At 45.5% G+C, this 20,205-nt stretch overlaps 1 protein-coding gene and 1 pseudogene across 1 annotated transcript in view; one reads left to right on the top strand and one right to left on the bottom strand.

Annotated features, from left to right (window-relative positions):
• Positions 1-20,205, top strand: part of SHQ1 (SHQ1, H/ACA ribonucleoprotein assembly factor) — a 133,311-nt gene that overhangs the window by 99,685 nt on the left and 13,421 nt on the right. The window lies entirely within an intron of this gene.
• LOC130043933 (60S ribosomal protein L5-like) lies at positions 703-18,467 on the bottom strand (annotated as a pseudogene).

The raw sequence follows: 20,205 nt of genomic DNA, 5'->3' as shown, positions 1-20,205 counted from the left end.
GGTGGAATACCTCTTATCCAGAGGAGTTTGATGGTAGAACTACAGAGACTTGGGGAGTAAGGAAGAGAAGACATGGAGGATGTTGCCTGAGTTTGTGACTTGCACCACTCAGTGAATGATGAGACCTAATTTGGACAGAGAATTTTCATCCCTTGGCGTTTTTGTTCAACAGATTCTCTGTTTGCATGATAGTGCCTCTTTCGCACTTTAGAGGATAATGCTACAATGCTAAGTAATGGCTGGTTTTTCTTTCTCTGCAGATTATTGCTTCCTAAATGATTTAAAGAAACTTTTGAACTTTGCTATTAAAGACTATTGTTTATATGCCTTTTATGGTGTACTTATGGAATTTAGTTGTTTTCTTTAAATATTTTCTTACAGTGCCAGGAAGTTAGCCAAAGGATTACAGTGCATGCCTGACAATGTACCAGGTTTGAGTTCAGTTCGTTGTTTTGGGGCCATACCCAGCAATGCCCGGGGATTACTCCTGGCTCTTCACTCAGAAAGCACTCCTGATGGTGCTTGAAGGACTGTGTAGGGTATTGGGCATCAAACCTGGTTTGGCTGTATGCAAGACAAGAGCCCTTCCCACTGTACAGTCACATATATATGTATATATATATTTTTTTTTTTGGCTTGGTCAGGTTTATTATATTGTCTTTGAGAAATCTCCGTAAAAAAAAAAAAAATCATGATTTCATTTTAGCTCACAGCAGCCTACTCCTGAGCTCTGAGGAAACTTGCTTTCTTCTGGACTACCTGATCTTTCATCTGGGCAAGAGACATTTTCAGATGATTCCACCACTTCTTTTTAACTTCTCTCTTAGGTTTCTTCTCATTGATAAGATTGGTCCATATAGCTACAAGAGCTTTCTTATACATCTGCTCCTTCCTTTCTGGAGTTATGTTGTTCTTTCTGTATTGAGAAAACTGTTTCTTGTATGCTTCTTCATCTTCTCCCATTAGGTAGCATGTATATTCTGCAATGTTCTACTCCATAGTGTGTTTCTGATATACTTCAGTGTTAAATTTCTTCTTTCTGAGTTAGAACCAGGCAATCATTAGGCACTGTGAGGAACAAACAAGCCTCCATCCACAGCTCCTTTCAGGGCCCCCAAAACTTTTGTTTCCAGTAGTAGTTCTGGCAAGTCCTGCATCAAGATAGCTGGTGAAGGCACTGGGTTGTCCATCAATGCTTTCTACATTATATTCCTCTTCAGTGGCCTCCAGTTGGCTTTGATAAATCTTGTCCATGCCGAATCTATTGAGAAACCTATAGGCCAGTACAATACGTTGCAGCATAATCCGTCAGGCCAGCCTTCACATCATGCTTTGGAAACTCATGAGCTTTGTGAACTTTGTGCAGCTTTGGGAATGAGCTTTAGCCTGAGGAATGGAATTGCAAAGGCTTGGGGGCAGTTGTGGGATGGTCTATACTGGGTAATGCCAAACTGTTTAAAGTGGTTGTTCAGCTTTTGTTTTTGCCAGCCAGAAATCTCCTGGCTCAATCTTTATGACATGTATACTGTTCTGATCTTAAGATTTGATTATCTGCAGGGTGTAAAAGATCTTTTTAAATTTCCATTTTCTCGAGAACAAATGAAGCCGAGCATTTTTTCATGTCATGTGAGATATTTGTGTTCCCTCCTCTGCGAAATGTCTTTCTGCTTTATTGCCTATTTTTCATTAGAGTTATCTTTTTCTTTCTTCTTTTTAATATTCTGGATACCAGCCCTTTATTGGTTAAATATGTTGTAAGCTTTACTCCAACTTTTAATTTATCTTTCCATTTTCTTCTGTATCTTCATAAACAGAAGTTTTTCATTTTACTGTTGTAGAATTTATCAAAATGTTTCTCTATGGATGTATTTTTTGTTTCTTGTGTAGTAAGGTTTTTATAATTTGGGTATCATAAAGGTATTCTTATAGTATTTGCTAAAAGTTTCATTTTTGTGTGTTTAATGTCCACCTGGAAATAATTTTTGTATCCTTTATGAGTTCACGATCTAGGTGGGGGTTTTTCCCCCTTAGATAATTTTATCCCAACTGCATTTCTCAAACAGCCCATCCTTTGGCCCAAAGGCTGGCAGCACTCTCTTTCATACATCAAGTTTACATATATGTGTGCATCTGTTTCTGCGTTGTCTGTTCTGATCCACCAGATCAGCTGTCTATAATACATCAGTGCCATACATCCTGAATTATATGACTTTGTATCTTAGAATCAGTCACTGACATGAAAAATAAATAGATTGGAATTGCATCAAATCTATTAATTGGTTTAGGGAGACTAAATGTTTAATCTCTCTGATAACATGGCTTACTTATTTGGATTTCTTTTAATGCCTTTCAATAAAAAATATATGTTTTCCATACATGTTTTGTGGGTTTGGTAGATAGCAGAAGGGATTAGGCCTTTGCCTTGCACATGGTCGATCCTGGTTTGGTGCTGGCATCATATATGGGCACTAGGAGTGATCCCTGAGCTCTGAGCTAGGAGTAATCACTGAGCACTGCTATGTATGGCCTCAAAGCCAAAAACAAAAGTTTTGTACATCTTTTATTAGAATAATTTTCGGTCAGAAAATCATAATAGCCTTCTGGAATTTGTTGAGATTAACTGTATACTTTATCATTCAGTCAACTTCATACATTTTATTTGTTCGCATCACATTACTATGGTTTATTTCTTTTCCCCTCCTTCCCTTCATTATTTGTGCTGTTGGTGATGTTGTGTGCACTCCTGGTTGTGGTGCTTGCCGTAGCCACACAGCAGGCTGCTCATTCGCCCCCCATCCCTCCGGCCTCCAGTGCCCACTGTGGGTTATGCTCCTAGTTGAGGCACACAGTTATGGCTGTGGTTCTGGCCTGGGCTCTGTAGTGCTCACATATGTGCTCTCCGGGTATCAAACCTCATGACTGTGGCACTGACTGGAGGCTGCACCTGACCTCCTTTAAAAAAAAAAAAAAAACTCAGTTTTTTGCAGATTTTTATTTGGAAATTTTGAGTGGGGGGGTGGTGCGGGGAAGGAGAGAGAGAAAGAGGAGAGAGAAAGAGAGCCCAAGAGGAAATGTAGGCTTCTCCAGAGTGGAGAGGGAGACCCAGTACACATCCCAGCATTAGATTTGAAAGTACATGTCTTAAGAGGGGAGATGTGGGAGACACAGATGCTCGTGCACCACATGTGCTTGGCAGCAACACCTGGGCACAGCACACAAGGGTTCGGGCAGCAGAAAACTTCTGCCATGCAGTATATCACAGGAGTTGGGAAGCCAGTCAATCCCCACAGTCAAACACACTATTATTAATTATTAATAGTTGATATTAATAATGATCCTGTCACTGTCCTCCCGTTCATTAATTTGTTCAAGCGGGCCTATCAACGTCTCCATTGTGAGAATTGTTGTTACTGTGTTTAGAATATTGAATAAGTCACGGGGAGCTTGCTAGGCTTTGCCATGTGGGTGAGATACTCTTGGTAGCTTGCCAGTCTCTCCGAGAGGGGTGGAGGAATCGAACCTGGGTCAGCTGCGTGCAAGGCAAACGCCCTACCTGCTGTGCTGTTGCTCCAGCCCCAATAATGATCCTATTATTAATAAAGGGATGTGGGGGCCTGAGAAGGAGTTCATTGGGAGAACATTTGCCTTGCATGTGTGAGACCTTGGTTTGGATTCCTGGCACGACAGAAAAGCAAAACAAAAAAGGGGGATGGTGGTTGAGGGAAGCGCACACCCTAGTAGAGGGTGTAATGCTGGAATGTTTTCGTTAGCTACCATTAACAGTGCAGAGGGCTGGAGCGATAGCACAGTGGGTAGGGAGTTGCCTTGCACACGACTCCGGTTCAATTCCTCCATCCCTCTAGGAGAGCCTGGCAAGCTACCCGTGGCGTATTTGGTATGCCAAAAAAACAGTAACACGTCTCACTTTGTGTTCCTGGAGCGAGCAGGTGCCATTGGGCTACACTAGCACACAACAGGGGCAAATGGAGACATTACTGGTACCCACTCGAGCAAAACAATGAAGAATGGGATGACAGTGCTACAGTGCTACCATTAACAGTATTGTAAATCATAGTAGTATGGGAGTCATTTTTCTGTATCACGGTGGGAAAGTCATGTAAACTCTTTGGGCTTCAGAGAGAGAGAGAAAGAGAGAGAGAGAGAGATCATTTAAACTCTTTGGGCTTCAGATCTTCAGAGAGAGAGAAAATAGGAGAGAGAGTAAGAGCCAACCAGGAGACTCCATAGCTGCAAGGCATGTGTAACCATCATACTGGTAATCAGTTCATGATAAAAATATAATAAGCATGCCACATATTGTGCATTCCATTTTACATTCATTATCTCTTAAAGGTCTTAATGGGCTGGCGCAATAGCACAGCAGTAGGGCGTTTGCCTTGCACGCAGCCGGCCTGGCCGAGCTGGGTTCGATTCCTCCGCCCCTCTTGGAGAGCCCGGCAAGCTACCGAGAGTATCTCGCCTGCATGGCAAAGCCTGGCAAGCTACCCGTGACATATGTGATATGCCAAACACAGTTACAAGTCTCAGAATTTTACTGGGCCCGTTCAAGCAAATCGATGAACAATGGGAGGACAGACAGTGCTACAGACAGTCTCTCTTAATATCACAAGCTCCATATGAATATAGGTTCTTATCCCAATTTTGGGCTGGAGCGATAGCACAGCGGGTAGGACATTTGCCTTGCATGTGGCTGACCTGGGTTTGATTTCTCCATCCCTCTCGGAGAGCATGGCAGAGCCTGGCAAGCTCCCTGTGGCATATTTGATATGCCAAATACAGCAACATCAAATCTCACAATTGAGCAAATCAGTGAACAATGGGGGACAACTGTGTGGTGCTGCACCCCTAATTTACAACAGCCCCAGGCCACAAATGTGACACAGTGCCCCAGAGAGATGAAGTAAGCCAGACTGTTGGTCAACTGAACCTGAACTTGCAGTTTGTGACGGCCCATCACTGACCAGAATGTGTGACAGCCCATCAGCGCAGCATGCTTAGTTGACAAAGGTCAGATGTGGTTTTTGTTAGTGTTCAAGACTGGTTGGGGACAGAAGATATGGAGAAGGCAAATTAGTATCAACCCCTACCTCCTTGCCAGTGATAATAGTTAGGAGGCAGATCATGAACGAGGAGCAGAGGTGAGCCTCCATGCTTGTGGGAGAGCGGGGTCATTGTCTAGGGTCTAAAGATGGGAGGGATGGAACCAGGCGGTGAGGCAAAGAGAGATGCAGGGGACAGGGACTGAGGCAAATCTTCGAAGTTAAAACAGTTGTACAGAATGTGGGAATGGTGGCAGAGGGGTCCTCCTAAGGAAGCAGTACATGCTGAGGTGTGTAGTCTGGGTGAGAGAATTGGGAGGCAGGACTAAGTCCTCACTTGTAAGAGTCACAGGCTAGGGGCCCTGGGTCACATTTGGATCTCAGTGAGTTTGTGTTTTGTTTTTAAACTTTAAATTGGTCATCAACACTTAAAAAGAGGAAGACTTCATGTGAAGTCTGGATTTATATCTGCTCTTGAAATATTGGAAATTCTAACTGTTGTTGGACTCCTGACCTCGAATCGGATCAATTGGCTGGAGCTAGGCCAGTGGTCTGTAATATGCGCAACTTTGACCCCCATGCTGCTACACTCTGCCCTTGCGGGCCCCTCCACCAGGCTTCATCTGCTCAGCCTATAAAGGCAGCAGAGTCTGTGACCTTGGCCTCTTAGTTCAAATCCTGGGTCCGAGGGTACCCGTCTATCTTCCTGACAAACTATGAGCTCCATGCAAACAGGAGCCGCACATCATTTGTCTACAGCTCTACTCTTAGGGCTCGCACAACACCCAGCAAATAGTGTGCACTCGGTAATTGGCACCCGGAGGGCAGCAGTGACCACAGGAGAGCTGAATTCATTGTGGTAGCTATAGCAGGCCTCTAAGTGTAGGAGTAAACAGGAGGGTCATTGCAATTAACCTGAGACCAGTTTTGAATCGTGTGTTGAAGACACACTGTGCTTGACTATGGAGCTTGGCAGTGAGGCTGCTTATAAAGCCATGGACAGCCTTGTGTGTGCAAGGAAGAAACTGCTCCACTTGAGTTGGTTCGTGTCTTTCCCAGAACATGGACAGCTCCTGCCTTCCTCTCCCAACACTAAACATCAGGAGCAGAACATGCATAAGGAAGGGGGATGACCACTTCTTCTGCACGTCACCCAACAGGACATTAGTGTAGGGCAGAGATGACAGCCAGAGTTCAGTGCTCTGTGTGATTTAGCAAAAACAAAATAAATATCTCCAAAAGCCTGTACAGTCTAGTTGCCCTTAGCTTTCGATGTGATCTTTCTTCATGTATAATCTCGCCTCTGTTCCAGTTTTGTTTCTTTCTTTCCTTTTCTTCTGTACTTGGTATTCCTCCGGGCCCCAGTTAATGCACCTTGCCTTTGGGAGCACTAGGAAAGAAGAAATCTTTTTCTGAGGACAGAGAGAGCCTGCCTCTGTCCTCAGGCTCCAGCAAATCAAAGGCGAGGAGGGCAGCATGCCTGTGGCAGGATTGGTGACCACAGAGTTGCTGCTCTCTGCCAAGTTCTCAGGTCTCTGAGCGAGGGAAGGAAGAGCTGGGTGGCTTTGCTGCCTTTTTATGCCTGTGGGAACTCCAGCTGCCATCAAAGACGTCCTCACACTCCTGCTGAGAGCAGGCCCTGCTCTGCCCATCAGCTGCTCATCCAGGGGCTGGATTGGCCTCCGAAGACCAACAAAGCTTCGAGAACAAAACCCACTCAGATGCTCCACAAGGAACAAGAGAAAAGCTTTTGTCTTGCTAGCCTAAGGTGGGGAATCTCTTGGGAACATTGGCTGAATCAAACTCACATTTGGCTTTGCATTCTGTTCCTGTCAGTGCACAAAGTTGGCCAGTCGGTAGTTTTGGTTCTCACAGACATCTCCCTGAAGGTGCTCCTTGGTCTGCAAACTCCAGTGTTGAGTCAAGGATTATCTGCAAGCCTCTTTTCCATGAAGCTTCATATCAGTGATCAGTCATCTTTATAAATAGAAATTGGGCTTGATTAGAACATTTTGGCAACTCATCAGTTCTAATTAGGGAAGAATTTTGTCATTCATTTCGATGATAAGATGACCATGGGATTTTAAGGAAAACAAATTGAGCCTGAATTTTTTCAAGTAATGGTCACCCACATTTGGTAGAGAAGACATCATAGCTCTCCCATGTGGGTAAAACTATCCTGAGACTTAATTTGCAGAGATATTTGCCGAGGACTGGATCCCGTGACAGAAAGGGTCTTTGGTGGTTCTGTTGGCAAATGCCATCTTTCATCACCTTGGAATTTCCCCTCTCCCTCCCCCCACCCCCATTAGTAAACTCAGTGATGGCCCAGATGATGTCACTGCTTTAGTGTGGATAGACCACAGTAGGTGTGTATGATGGAAGTGCTGGCTGACCAAGAGTTGACCCTCTGGCATTGGGCAAATGTTTGCCTCTGAACAATTTGAGACCTTACCCCCATGGTGAAGGAAAGGAGCACACTGGCCCAGCATATGAAATCAATTTGAAAACCCTCGAGATTATGTCTAGTGTGTGTTTAGTTTATGCTTGACTTTGTGTTGTGCCAAGAAAATCAGGGCCTTGAAGTAGACCAGTGTGGTCTAATTTTGTATTCATAACCATATGTGATATTTTAAATTTATTAAAATTATGAAAGGACCCGGCAGATAGTCTGGGAGTTAGGGCACATGTACCTGAACCAGGTTTGATTCCTAGTACCACATGGTCTTCCAAACATCACCAGATAGAGGCCCCCCCACAAGTACTACCAGGTATAATACCTGGAGGCCCCAGGTACTTCCAGAGTATTCCAGGCACCCTTGAGTAGCATTGTGTCCTTGGATTGTTGCATTGACTTGCCAGCCTGGTTCACCAAGAATCAACCATGGACCCTGAGCACTGCTGGCAAAATGTTCCTCACTCCCACTGTAAGATTCAATTCCTCAGGCACGTTTAGAAGCCACGTGTAGCCTGTAACTAGTGATTGCTTATTGGAAAATGCAGATATAGAATTTTTCTATCGTTATATAAAACTCTGCTGGTCATCAAGGTTAAACCCAATTAGGTAGCAGATTTCTCCTTCTCTGAGATTGTGTAGACTTCAGAAGTGGCTTGCTCAGTTCTTAAGTGCCCCTCTGCCACCCATACCTGGGGCATAGATGTGCCAAAATCTTCATTCTCCTTTTCCTGGACTGAGCATGAGGACTTGTCGATGAAATCTTTCACAGTCAAGTCGCTTCTTTGGAAAGATGCATTAGTCAGGGCTGGAGCCATAAGTACAGAGGATAGGATCCTTGCCTTGTACGTGATTGATCCTGGTTTGATCTCTGGCACCCCATATGCTCCCCTGAACCTGCTAGGAGTGGTTCCTGAACACAGAGCTAGAATAAGCCCCGAGTACAGCTGGGTATAGCTCTCCACCCCCACCCCGCCCCCCCCCAAATAGAAAAGATATGTTAGTTGCAGAATAATAGATCCAGAGCCCTCAGTTAGTTTTATCTACTTACATTTGCGTATATAAAATAACACTACTCGTTTTGCCTTGTGCAGACTTTACCTCCTCTTTCACCAAGTCTTTGGATTTTCCCATTTTCTATGTGCATGGGTCAGGTACAAGAAGTCATTGTCATCTTGACACAGACACCTGATCTGGACACTAGAGATAGTGGCATGGGAACATCCGGGTGGCTTTCAGGGCTGGGAAACAGGGAACAAGTTTTGTGCTCTGGTGACTAGAAGAAATGAATAGCAGAAAAATAAGACCAAAGCTCAGGATCACATGGTTTGGCTCATCCGTGTATCCAGTTCTTTATGTTGCTTTTCTGTGGGACTTTTCTAAATACTAATTTAAAACTGAGCACCCCTACCCTCAGCTCTTCCAGTTACCTGCCCCATTTTCTTCTTCCCCGTAGCTCTCATCCCCTCTAGCACACAGTATTTGCTTGCCTTTTTTCTTTGTCTTTTCCTGCACTGAATGTAGGGCAGTGCTGGGCTCATGGAATTTCCAGTTAACATCGATTGAAAGAGTGAGTGAAGAATGTGGGTCTGCTGCACTGATCTGAAGACATAGGTCCTTGGTAGGAGGCAGGTCAGGAAGGTGGGAGGCTAGAAGCAGGGAGCTGCCAGGCGGGGTCGAGATGGATGGAAAAGGAACCAGGAACAGCATCTGGACCTGATCTCAGGCAACGTCCCTATAGAAGTTGAAAATTTTGCTTTAGAAATCAGCTAATGGGCAGACACCCCCACCCGGCTTTGCCGAGTCTGAGTCAAAAGAGAAATGGAGTTCTGTGGATGAGTTCGGGATCATGGCCTGGGAGGGAGGCGCAGGAAAGAACTTTGGAGGCAGACTTTAATCAGACCAGAGCCGATGATACTGAGGGCCAGTGTGAGGCATTGACGATCTTCACAGACTTGTGACCAGCGCAGATCTTCACAGGTCTGGAGCAGCACAGATTCTGAGTCAGGCGCTTGAGAGAGACATGGGCTCTGCAGTTTTAACAAGTTCTGGGTGCTGCTGCTGCCTTTGATCCGGGCATTGTGCTTTAAATAGGCAGGCTTCACTAAGGAGAGAAACGAAATACTAATCCTTGACATCAGGTGCCTTTATTGAAAATGCTGGGAGAGGGGGGCGGGGAGGCGGGCTGAGAGATAGGACAGCAGGTAAGGTGCTTGCAATGGCCTGTGGCTTACCCAGCACCAAATTTGGTCCCCTAAGAACCACTAGCAGTGATCCCTGAGCAGAACCAGGAGTAATTCCTGAGCACTACTGAATGTGCCCCCTTCTCCACCTCCCATCCCCCAAAAGGGGAAAGTTACCATTTAGGTTGCCCTTTTTATAGGAAACCTCTTTCCTTTCTCTCCTTCCCGCCCCCCCCAAGCCCTGAAGCAGCCAACCCTCTTCTGTGGTCTGTCTCACAGAACTGAATTACTGTGGTTGCTTATTAGTTGTGGTGGTGGTGGTGGTAGTTTCCCCTTCATTTGCAGGCTACATCTGATTGTGCTCGGGGCTTACTCCTGTTTATACTCAGGGATCGCTCTTAGTGGTACTTGCAGGACCATATGTAGAGCCAGGGATTCGAACTGGGGTCAGCTACATGAAGGGCAAGTGCCTTAAACCCTGTACTATCTCTCCAGTCCCAGATAATTATGTTCCTTGAAGTTGCTACAAATTCTGAGAATACTCTCAGCCATGACTTTGAAAAGAAATACAAGATAAGTTCCTTCAAAGCTCCTGCTCCTGGCATTTCTCTCTCTCTCTCTTTCTCTCTCTCTCTCTCTCTTTCTCTCTTTGTCTCTCTCTCTCTCTCTGTCTCTCTCACTCTCTCTGTCTCTGTCTCTCTCTCTCTCTCTCAGTAGTATGTGGGGCCCAGCAGCATCTCCCCGGAAAACTCAACCCTGTAGTTGGTGCTTCAGCCTGGAGAGGTACTGCTTGGACCCAGCAGTGCTCAGGACCACCTCTTTATTGCCCAAGGAGCTCTGTGGTGCAGGGGATGAGACTCAGGGCCTTGCCAAGTACAAGCCATGCACTCCAGTCATTTGAGCTACTTCCTTGGCCCTGCTTATGATATTCCTACCAAGCAGTCATACACAGCCTTATTTATGCGTATTTCTGGTTCAAGATAACTTACTCAATGCATAGTGTTGATTCATCAGCAGTATGCTCAAGACTAACAGCACACATTTTCTTCATAAGAGATGTTCTACCTGTGTACTCATGGACAGCACTTCAGCCTAAGCTTGGGCATTTTGTGAAATCATTCACAAAATGCCCCCAAATGCGTCCCTAGCTAGATTTGCAAAAATGACCCTTAGATTTGCAGAGAAGAGGGCAGAATTCCTGAGTCTGGGAGACCTGACCTGGGAATGTGGGTATTGCACTCCTGGAAATCCTCATGGATGACCGTGAAAGCCCAGAGGACTAATGATATTGAGCACAGATAATTTTTAGAGAGTGTGACAAATCCCCAAATATGGAATCTATAAATAATGCAGATGGACTGTACCTAAAGGCAGACTAAATATTAGAAAAGGGACCTGTACCAGTATGCAGAAAGGAAGTAGGTTTCTTCTCTTAGAGAGTTTGATCTTTGAAATTTCAAGAAAGGCATGAAAGTGATCCACTGGACAGAACTTGGGTTTTTGTGGACTTTCTGCCCTCCTTTTGAGCAAAATCCAGAACGGTACAGAAGAATTCTCTGTGATATTTTCTCCTCAGTGCCCAGGGTTCCAGAACCCCATATGGCAGGGCACCCCTGCTGACTTTCCCAAGCTCTCCTGTGTTATGGTAGCTGGTTCCTTGCTTGTCACAAACTGAGATGATCTGAGTTTCCTCCCATGCTTTGTCGAAGTAGAATTATTGTTCTGTTCACCAGTCCTGGCACTTAGTAGGTGCACAGTAAATCTGTTGAATGAGAAGACTGCAAGCCTCAGGCACTTGAGCTAAAACAGCAGAGTGCTGGTTCTGATCCACAACTCTGTTCAGCAATTCAGAATTCTGAATGTTCTGAAAGCTAAACACTTTTCAGGGCAATTGGCAGCACAACCTGGCTAATCTGAACTTGTTTGGGGATTATCACTGTCATCCTGTTGTTCATTGATTTCCTCAAGCAGGCGCCAGTAACGTCTCCTTCATCCTAGCCCTGAGATTTTAGAAAGTGCCACATTCGAGGCTCTTTCAGGGTTAGGAGAATGAGACCCATCATTGTTACTTGTTTTTGGCATATTGAATATGCCACGGGGAGTTTGCCAGACTCTGCCATGCTGGCAGGATACTTTTGGTAGTCTGCCAGGTTCTCCAGAGTAGGAACTAGATAATAAGGTGTCACGCGGCCACAAATGCGGCCGCGTGCTTCCGGGAGCTGGGTTTTATAGTCTATGGGTCTTGGCCGTTGATAGGATTACACGGCACCAGGGGCAGTTGGTGGGTGTAACGCCTACATACTGGAATATTGGGGATCTGGGTGGAGGAGGCACCAGTCCCAATTTGAGCAGGCTTGGAGATCTAAGTCCCGGGTCCCACACACCTGGATTCCTTTGCTGGTTCCTTCATGCATGAGGCTCATCCGAACGTGTGGAGAGTGGTCTTAAGCATGGCTGTGGCTAGAACCGGAGGTCTTCAGCTGCCGGGGCTCTGCTTGGGGTGGGGAGGGAAATTCAACCCACCCTCCTCCAAGGGGCCCTGGTGAGGACAGCCAGGCGCAGAGGCAGGAGACTCTGTGCTGTTCTCTTCTGGGAGCTGGGTTTTATAGTCTCTGGTCTTGGCCATTGATGGGATTGGTGGGTGTAACACCTACATACTGGAAGATGGGGGATCTGGGTGGAGGCGGCCCAGTCCCAATCTGAGCAGGCTTGGAGATCTGTGCCCCGGGTCCCGCACACCTGCGTTCCTCTGCCGGTTCCTTCATGCGTGAGGCTTGTCCGAACATGTGGAGAGTGGTCTTAAGCATGGCTGTGGCAGGACCCGGAGGTCTTCAGCTGCCGGGGCTCTGCTCGGGGTGGGGAGGGATTATATACAATCTTTTGGGGTGTCTGTTAGCAAGTGGTACTTATCCCAGTTGTAGTAACTGATCTGTACATTTTACTTAAGAAATATTCATGGGTTTAGCTACAGATTCCTGAGGAGATGTTAGGTACATATCATAGTATATGTCCAGAGTGACCTTCTGAAATGCAAAACAAACAAGTTGGAATTTTGAAATTCATTCAGCCCAGAGGTCTCTAATAAGGCATTGTTGACCTGTAGGAGAATTAAGGGATTTTCTTTACTTATTTATTTTTTTGTTGGGGGGAGGGGGAGTTGGTTTTTTCCTTATTAGAGATCCAGACCTTGGGTTGGTCAGGATTGCTTCAGCATATTCAGCAGCACTGGGAATTAAGCTCACAGTCACACTCTTGTCCTGGGTATTATAAGACATTTTCCAGGACCTTCTCATGAATCCCTAAAAGTGGGGCCCTCAGTGACACTTCCACATTTGCATGCACTACCCGGGGTTGGAACTCACCCCCTTCCTGTTTGTCAGGCAAGTTATTGAAACCCTGCAACCATCTTCTGAAGCCCAAATTTAGATCATTCTAAAGAAAATTTGAGGAGATAGAGACTTTATTTAGAAGCAAAGTTGCCAGAGGCATGTTAACTTCTGGCTGATGAGAGGGAGGTTAAGCGACAGTCTAATGCTTTAATTCCTGAGGGAATAACATGTAAAAGAAGAGGCCACATTTCACCGTGTTGAGAATGGTTCTGTTTATGAGTAGGAAATTTAAATAATGAAGACACAGTTGATTAATGTTGAGATATTACAAGATATTTAAAAAATGTTTCCTTTGAGTCTATTATATTCATATGCATATATCAATATTTACATTGGTGGAGTAGGTAAAGAGTCCCAAATTTTAGAATTTATTTGAACAGTTTGATTCTAATGTCCAAATCAATTCACAGGAAGATGTGTTTTAAGACATACTCTTCTGTTAAAAAATCGACCTGCGGGATGGGGAAGGGGGGGTGTATGGTGCCACCAGCAGGTCAGTCTGTACTTGTGAGGCAAATGCATCAACAGCCTGATGGCGCCGTCAGACTTCCAGATACCCCAAAATTGCTGCTGTGACTTTGGACAGACCCCAAGAAAGTAAACAGCCAAAAGTTAGGTATGTGGGAGACACACCTACAAACCACCTCCAGCTCAGCTATATAATTGGAGGCATGGCCTCTCTGGTTCCTGATCAAACTGCTTAATGGCCATGATCCTAGAGTCTCAGAAACAAATCTCGGAACCCAATGGCTTTTGGCAGAAATGCATCTGGTGCCCGCAGTAGGTTACCAGCGTCAGGCCACCCCAGGTGGGAATAGGTTTTGTGCCTTGGCCTGTTTCCCCTGCTGGCCCGGTGGCTGTCATCCTCCAGAGGCCACTGGACAGTCAGGTTTGGGCCCACAGTGACAGACATGCGGGGCCTCACGGGATGGGAGTGGAGCCAGCCCTTTCCTCCCCATCCCAACGGGACCCCGAGTTGCCACCCACAAATGGCCTCTCTGGATCCTGATCAAGCTGCTTAATGGCCATGATCCCAGAGACTCAAACAAATATCGAAACGCAGTGGCTTTTGGCAGAAATGCATCCAGACCACGCAGTAGGTTACTGTCACCTGGCGACCCAAGGGGGGAAAGGGTGCTGTCCCTCCACCTGCTCCCTCTTGGTGGCTCTGTGGCCGCCGTCTGCCAGAGGCCATTGGACAGTCCGGTTTGGGCCTGCAATGACGAGACATGCGGGGCCTCACGGGATGGGAGTGGAGCCGGCCCTTTCCTCCCCACCCCAACAAAACCCCCAAGTCGCCGCCCACAAACAGCCTCTCTGGCTCCTGACCAAGCTGCTTGCCGGCCATGATCCAAGAGACTCAGGAACAAGTCTCGGAACCCAGTGGCTTTTGACAGAAATTCGTCCAGACCACTCAGTAGGTTACTGTCGCCAGGCCACCCCAGGGGGGATAGGGTGCTGTCCCTCAACCTGCTCCCCCTAGGTGGCTTGGTGGCCGCCATCCTCCAGAAGCCATTGGACAGTCAGGTTTGGGCCCTCAGTGATGAGACACATGGGGCCTCACGGGATGGGAGTGGAGCTGACCCTTTCCTCCCCGTCCCAATGACACTCCAAGTCGCTGCCCACGAATGCCCTTTCTGGCTCCTGATCAAGCTGCTTAACGGCCATAATCCAAGAGACTCAGGAACAAATCTCGGAACCCAGCAGGTTTTGGCAGAAATTCCTCCAGATTTAAGTGTTAAAATTTTGGAATTTCAAAATTGCGCGGCCACTACTGCAGCCACGTGACATCATATGTTATTCATAACCAGCAACAGAAAACAAATTGTCTACTGTTGCCTTTTCAGCAGATCTGAGTGTTGGAATAAAATCCCAAATAATAATGGTGGGTCTGGTGTCAAAATATTGAATGTAATCAAAAAAGAGAGAGAGAGAGAGTAATGTGGAAATCATCTGCCCCACAGGTAGGGGGAGGGTGTGGGATGGGGGGTGTACTGAGGTTTTTGGTGGTGGAGAATGGGCACTGTTGAAGGTATGGGTGTTTCATTGTATGACCGAGACTTAAACATGAAAGTTTTGTAACTGCTCTCACAGTGATTCAATAAATAAAATTATAAACAATGAAAAAAAAAGTAAGGTGGAGTTCATGCCCAATTCAATCAGCTAATCAGTGGCTGAATAAATAGCAGTACTCCTACATATAAATAAATAAATAAATAATAGATCTGTCATAATCAAAGCAAAAGAACCCCAACTCTTCTAATAAGGAAGTATCTGAAAATAATCTTGTCTCTTTCTCCCTTAAAGAGAGTGGAGTTTTTTCCCTTGTATAAATTTTAATTGCTATTTAAAAATATAGAGTGGGGTCTTATAAACTTTATGTTCACTTTTAAAAGCTATTTTGGAAAAGTAAACACCACTCTGCTTTTTCTCCTCTATACAGTATACAAATTAAAACAGATAGGTCACTTGGAGTAGAATATTTCTTCAAGCATATAGAGGTGCCTGCTGGCTTGTTTGCAGGGAACTTGAATAGTAGACGTTTAGAAACAGCATCATGACGGGGACAAGTAACAAATTCTTATTTTATTTGTAGTTTAGGAAGTGTTAGGGTTGATCTGTTTATCAAAGGTGTGGGAGTGGGGGGAGGAGTGCATATGCCACTAAAGCTGGTATTTGAGTGACCCTTGGGCAGCCCTCGCCCGGGACCTCAGATACTACCTTCTTGGCAGGAGCTCGGCTCTGTGGAGGGCTGCATCTGAGTAACAAGATGGTCTTAGTCTCTAGGCACATTTTTTTCCCCTTTTTTCACCCCACACCTGCCCCGCTCTAATTTTTGTGTGTTTTTGTTGGGTGGGTTTTTTTTTTTGGCTTTTTGGGTCACACTCAGCATCGCTCAGGGGTTACTCCTGGCTCTGCATTCAGGGGTTACTCCTGGAGGTGCTTAGGGGACCATGTCGGATGCCAGTAGGCAAATGCCCTACCCGCTATACTATCACTCCTATTACAGTGCTGTTTGATAATTGAAAATCAGGTTTTCAACATGGGATTAACATGATATTTAACTTATCTTATTTCATTATAGATCACAGTATTTTTCAGGCTTGTTTGTTTTGTTTTTTACCTGCCCCATAGGCACATTTTTGAGATTCCCGTTGTGTTTGGGAGCACTTGGCTTTTCAAAGCAGGTGTCAGATGAGGAGTGCAGTGCTGGGAGCCTGGCTGGTGCCCAGGGTGAAGAAGAGCTGCACTGCCTCTTAGGACTTCCTCTCTCTAGCTCCTTTCCCACAGCGTATGTTTAGAAGACTCAGACTTTTCTCTCTGGACTCATGGTTGGTTGTTGTCTTAAGGCTGATTTATGTTAAATATGCACAGATAAAGAAAATCGGGGACTGAAAAGTAGTACAGCAGGTAGGACACTAGCCTTGCATATGACTGGCCAGGGTTCTATCTCTGACATCGCATATGGTTCCCCGAGTCCTCCAAGAGTGATCCCTGAATGCAGAGTAGGTATAAGGAGTTACCAGGAATAACCCCTGAGCACTGCTAGATGTGACCTACCCTTCTCCCAACCCCGCCCCCCCAAATATGTAAAAAAATTAATTCTGAGCAATTGAAACAGCTGTGTAGCCAGCGACCAAATCAAGACTGAGCCTAGAGGCCCCCTGTGCCCAGCCTGTCCCTCACTTGTGTCTTAGTCCTCTCTGCTCTCCCGCCTGTTGCTTGGGGCTTGCTGAGAGCTCACTGGATAGCTGATCACTGCATGCTCTGGCCGGCACTTGTCCCCTAAGCTCTATTGGTGTGTTAGGTTTCTAATTCAACCTCAATTTCTTTTTAAAAGTTTTTGGATTATTATAGCACTGTGCCAAGATCAGTATTAGTTTTTATTTGTGTATCTTTATAATATGAGATATTAACAATAGAGGAAATACAGGAGGTATATAATGGGAACTCTTCGTACTATTATCTTTGTAGCTTTTATGACATCCTAAAGTTATTCCAAAATTAAGTTCATTAAAATAAATGAATTAATAAAATAGAGAAAAGCTAAAACAAGTAATGCAGGTTTTTTTTTTAAAGAGTATAATAGAAAAAGAAAAAGGAAAAAAATCCCTTTTTTGAGTAGAAACTCTAAACCCACCAAAGGGGAAAGTATAGCTTAACAATTTGGTATAAAATTTCCCAGGTAGTTCTGGAAGGTAAGGTACTGTCCTTGCACACAGCCAACCCCAGTTCAGTCCCCTGCACCAGCCGGAGTGATCCCTGAGCACAGAGCCATGATTTCAGAGCACTGCTAGGTATACATCCCCCCCACCTCCACCCCCAGGTGTTTTTTCCAGATAAGTTTCTGTGATCACTGTATATGTACTTGAAAAATGTATAACTGGAACTTTGCTTTGTAAAGTATCCTGTCCCGTGATACTTCTTTCCTACTACATACTAAATCAAAGAATTAGTTTCAAGAGATATGTGATCATTTTCAAGGTGATTCTTAAAAATTCATTCGTTTTATTCATTATACACTTATTTCAACCTCAGTTCTAAAAGATTCCATTGGGGGTCCCTTTAAAACATCTGGCAGGCAAGAAAAGTAGTATGGGGTTAAAGCGCTTGATTTGCAAGAGGCCAACCCCAATTTGATCTTCAGCACCACATATGGTCCCTCAAAGCACCACCAAGAATGATCGCTGAGCACAAAGTCAAGAGTAATCCTTGAGCATCGCCATATCTGACTCCCTTCCCACCTTCCCCAAGTCAGAGGTGCCACATCTCCTGGTAGATTGATTTGAGAGCCTTGCATTCTGAGGAGGAAGCTGGTCCCAGAACTGTATGATGAAGGGGAAACCTTTGGGAGGTTGAAGTTTGGGTGGATGGCAGGTGAGCACATTTTCTGAACACCTTATCCTTTTTTTGCTGAGACAGTCCTAAGGTTAGATCCCCACCCTTATAAGCTCAAGTAGGGGCCAACCTAGCACATCCGCATTTAGGAAGGATCTGGAACTGAGTACCACTCTTATGGTCTGACTTCCCCCTGGAGAGGTACAAGCTAAATAGCTTTTATTTGGCCAGCCCAGGTTTGATCCCCAACATCCCGTATGGTCCCTCTAGCATGGACAGGAGTAATTAGTGAGTAGCCCAGGAGTAGCTCCTGAGCATCAAAGGTGTGCCCCCCTCCCCTGCAAAAAGAGAGGGGGAAGGAGAGGGGAAAGAAAAACCAGTGAGCAGGCAGTGCATTGCTGTCACTCATTTTTAGAGTGGGGTTACCACAATGAAACCCTGACTGGCTTGACCTTCCCTGATTTGCTCAGTGGGCACTCACAGTAGACATTCTCATGTCACAGTGGATATCGTGATGCGTGACGCTTTCATCTTCTATCATCGTTTAGAGAAACCACATGCTCCATCTTCTACATGTGGTAAACAGACCATCACTTGAGTGTTTTTCTATCTCAGTATTGTGAAAGCAGTATAGCTCACACACTTTTCTGTTTTGTAACCAAGGAACATGTTAGCATTTACAACGAGCACAAAAAAAGGAAATTAGCACATTAAATCACTTGCCCCAGTCTTTCTTCTGAGTATGCCAAGAATTTTGGAAGCAGTCACTGTCTTTCAAGATGGGAAAGTGGAGTCAAAAATAGGACATATTTGAAAAGTTAAAAAAAAAAGAACTGCCACTTTGTCAGGTCTGAAAACTGTCCTCGAACACCAAACTTCCTCAGTAAGTCTGAGTGTAGGAAGTTAGAGGGGGGCTGGAGTGATAATCTAGCAGGTAAGACAAATGTGTGCATGCAACTGGTCTGGGTTTGATCTCTAGCATCCCATATGGCCTCCTGCGCCTTGTCAGGTGATACCCGAGCATTGCAAAGTATGACTTCAGAATTAAAAAAATAAATAAAAACCACTCCGCCTTCAGGATGAGTCAAATCAGTTCACAAGGGGTGGACTGACTAAGGGAGATTTGAACCCGATACACAGTGGTGTTCAAGGACCACTTGAACTTCTTTCTGGCTCTGTGCTCAGGAGTGGCCGATGGCAGTATTCGGGACCATATGTGGTGCCTGGGATCAGACCAGGGTTAGCAAAAGATTATGTGTAGAGGTGAGTTCTTTCTCCCAGGGTGCTATCTCCGACCTCTTCTCTGGCTTTTGGATCTGAGCCTCCTGTATGCAGAGGAGCATGCTTTTCGGCTCTGAGTTGTATCCTAGCCTCCAGCTCAGATTTGGCAGGGCGGGGAGTTTGGGTTCTGAAGTCTCATCTGGCAGTGTTCAGGTGCTGTTCCCACTTTGATGCTGGGTGGGCTTGGGGTGGTGAGGAGCACCACTGTCAGTGCTAGGGACATGGGGTGCCAGAAATCAAGCCTGGACTCCTGCAGCAAAGCATGCACTCCAGCACTTTGAGATGTATCCCAGCCTCGATTTTTTTTTGGGGGGGGCAATGCACAGGGGTTACTTCTGGCTCTACACTTGGGAATTACCCCTGCCAGTGCTCAGGGGACCATGTGGGATGCTGGGAATCGAACCCGGTTGGCCACGTGCAAGGCAAATGCCCTACCCGCTGTGCAATTGCTCCAGTCCCTCAAATTTTAAAGCTCTTAAGATCTTGACTCCTCTGTGGCTTGCTGTATTAATTTGTCAGCACCACCTGAGCAAATGACAAATGACCACACATTGGAGGTTGTGGACAGCAGAAGTGTAGATTCTCATGGTTCTGGAAGGAGAAATACAAAATCAGGATGTTAGCAGCTTTGGTTTCTCCTAGAGCCTTGAGGGAGAATCTGTTCCATCTCTTTTCTAGATTCCTGAGCAGTTGCCAGAAATCCTTTATATTCCTTGACTTGTGACACATCTCTCCCAGTCTCATTATCGTTAGGTGACCGTTTCTATCTTTGTGCCCCTGTGTCTGTACGTGGTGTTCTTTTGAAGACACCTCTCTCTCTAGCCATCATATTTTGGGGCTAATCCACTCTGACCTTAATTTGGTACCATCTGCAGAGAGCATGTTTCCACTGAGGTCACACCAACTTGTTCTGGGTTAGATCTTTGTGAGTGGTGCAGTTCCGGCCCACACTTTTGTATTGCCTACTTCCTCTTATTGACTGACTCTGCTTGGCTAAT

This window comes from Sorex fumeus, unplaced genomic scaffold, assembly GCF_029834395.1.
Source record: "Sorex fumeus unplaced genomic scaffold, SorFum_2.1 ptg000122l, whole genome shotgun sequence".
NCBI classification, from domain to species: domain Eukaryota; kingdom Metazoa; phylum Chordata; class Mammalia; order Eulipotyphla; family Soricidae; genus Sorex; species Sorex fumeus.
This window is presented reverse-complemented; position numbering and strand designations above follow the sequence as displayed.